Source organism: Pavona decussata, unplaced genomic scaffold (genome assembly GCF_977016875.1).
Source record: "Pavona decussata unplaced genomic scaffold, jaPavDecu1.1 SCAFFOLD_232, whole genome shotgun sequence".
Lineage (NCBI taxonomy): Eukaryota > Metazoa > Cnidaria > Anthozoa > Scleractinia > Agariciidae > Pavona > Pavona decussata.
Window position 1 is genome coordinate 2,102,536 of NW_028145637.1, and position 2,906 is coordinate 2,105,441.

The window sequence follows — 2,906 nt, forward strand, 5'->3', positions numbered from 1 at the left end:
TACCTGGCTTTTAAAGAACAATTAAATTCAAGAACACGACCGGAAGAAATAATCAGCGCTGTTCCAGACCTAACATCAAGGACACTAGATTCTTCAACAGCAACGGCAGCATTCCCCACTCCCCTCAAACCCTTTTAACGTAACAACTGAATTAACACAAGCGGCTATCTCTCAAAAACCATACGAAGAAAGCCTCACCTCTGCACCACCCTCAAAGCTTGCTTTCCTGACCCCTCCTCCCACAGTAGAAACCCCATCACAACAAGCCCCGAAGCGAAAGAGGCGTCGGATTCAATTTGTAAATTATTTGGATGATCATGAAGCTCATGGCAAACGGCTGAGGAAACGTCGGCATAAGAAATTTAATCCATACAAGTACTCCATGGGCGAAGAAGATGAAGATTAATTAATTTCCATCCGCTTAAAATCGCTGTGTATTTGACTCTTTTTTGTCATTGTTTTTTAATAAAGTTTTTCAAACGGTATCTATTGTCTGGTTCTATTGCTAGCAATTATAAGTCGCGTGTTTTAATTGATCCTTGTTAAGTAATATAAAATTGATTATATACTAATGCGTCAAGATACTCCCTTGGGGTTTTCCAGCAGAACGGAACTAATTTGTATGCAACTTTAGGCTCGTGGACCCGCATAATTAAACTGACTAACGGTGCGTGACTTTAATAGTTTTTCATTTCCTCGAGATAGATAGGAGTAAACGGTTTTGTCTCCCAGTCGCGGACAGTTAAACAAGCGCTCAAGGCAGCTTAAAGATCAATAACGTTGGTGAAAAAAGCCATTTTCAACGGTACTAACGTTTTGAAAAATATCGGAAAAAGTTTTCCCAGCAAAGCGATTGCAAGAACGATAACGCTTTCGAAATCTAACCGCTTTTTATTCAAAACAGACAATATAAATCTTAAGATCCAATCAGGGTAGGTATAGAGCGGGCAAGCCTGGGCATGTCTATTGTTTCCTTTGTGCAAGAGTGACGCTCATTAGTAAACGTGGGCACTTATTAGTATGCAGGAAGACACTGACTAGGGACTTAATTAGTATGGAGGAAGACAGTTATTAGTATGCAGGAAGACAGGGGAAGACAGGGGGAGACACTAACCCGGCTAATTTTGCTGAAGGTGTACTACTAATACCTACGGAATTTAATCTGTGGACACTGTTTTGAACTCATCGAAGCGGCCCTTTTGGCGGCCATTTTATACGCTCGCTACCGGTCTTATCTTTACTGTTCGCTATCGAGACAAGACTGAAGCCATACTTTCTTCGGTCGAGGGCAGCCTTGACGCAGTTTACTCCCGTTGTACAGGATATGCCGCCCAAGCCAAGTCCTGAACCTCCCGATGAGGCCAGTGCTAGTTCAACAACAACAAACAGTCCAAGTCTTCAGTTTATTTCTTCTGAAATTGCATGACTCCCACCACCCCTCCCCACACACAGGGGGCGGGGAGAGATTTCATGAGGACAGTATCCAAGGCTTGAAATATATAACATGACCTACCTCATCGGACAGGCTGAACACGGTGGCCCACCCCCATTCTGTTTCGGCAACCAACCCCTTACCCCACCCCTCAAACCACCATCTACTTTTTCAATGGTCCCTAACATCAGTTGGTGTTTATTGGTAACAGATCAGGCCCTACTGCAGGCATTACACTGCTAGGTTTGGAACTTCAAAAAAAATTGTTGAACATCTTATTAATGATTAACTGATAATCTGCAATACATTTGCATAAATGTCAACACCATAGAATTCGGAATCTCGTAGAGGATTTATGGTTCTGCTCAACTGTTGGTACGTCCCCTGTAATAGTATCATGGGCATTGCTGTCTGTGGCACCTCCACAGAGGAAGCTTCACTGCTAGGGCCATTGTGTTCTTCTGCTGGATGTGGGCCATCAAAATCTATACCATAATGTTTATCAACAGTCTGAAAAGGAAATGGGCAGTGAAATAAGCCCCCATTATTTTAAGCCCCTCCATATCTCATGATGTCTGGTTGTCAGGAGATGGGACCAACATGCAAAAGTATTATCTTTGTTAGCCACTGTCTATTTAACTACGCCACTTTACCTCTGGGTTGTTAAACTCCAGTGCTACTCGTCACTGGGAATGTGCCACACCCAACAAACCACAAATCCAAAGCTGTGTTGGAGAGCATCCTTTTTCTGTGCTTAAAGGAGCTCTATTGTATGCTTCTTGAAACATTTGAAAATTTCTGTTGATTCTGGGTAGGAACACGTAACGCAAAGCGAACAAGTGAAGCTCGTTTGCAGGTTCAAGGATACCACAACTCTCCATGTAATAAAACAGGTTGTAGAAAACAAAGGTGCATCCCATGAACAAACCCTTTCACAACCTTTCTATCCGCTGGTGATGCACACTGCATCATGCTATGTGGCTCCCTCTATCAGGTCCATGAAGTGGATGATTGAGCATGTATAATGCAACCATTACATTTTCTCCCCCTTTGTCTGAGCACACACGTGACGGCAGACCATATTCCTCAACTGCACACAGGAAGAGTCGTAACACTGTTGAAGCCATGTTATTTGTGTTACGCTGGAGAAGCAAAATTCTATCTGTCATCAGTCCTACGTCACTACGGAGTACCATAAGAAGCACGCGCCCTTGCTTATTGAGCCTGGTTTATCAACAAGCCAACATGGCACACCAGAGAGCCAACCTGGCAATTTTAGTCACCCTGACTTAGGAAATACGCTGTCCGAGATAAACTCTATTATTAAATTCTCAGCCTCGGATATTGCATTTCTAGCGTTCCGATTCGTTCGCTAAATCTCGGTTATCAGCTCATATACCGTAGTTTGACCTTATATGGAAAACGAATGCCCCAGGTGTCGCTAAGCTAATTTTGTCTTTGGCGGGGAGCGAAA

At 43.3% G+C, this 2,906-nt stretch overlaps 1 pseudogene across 1 annotated transcript; it reads right to left on the reverse strand.

The window, feature by feature from the left end:
- Positions 1-1,610: 1,610 nt before the first annotated feature.
- On the reverse strand, positions 1,611-2,565 carry LOC146458715 (uncharacterized; annotated as a pseudogene). Its single transcript, XR_014858152.1, has 2 exons — positions 2,086-2,565; positions 1,611-1,942 (listed from the first exon to the last, which is right to left on the reverse strand). The product of XR_014858152.1 is annotated as an uncharacterized LOC146458715 (transcript).
- Positions 2,566-2,906: the final 341 nt, after the last annotated feature.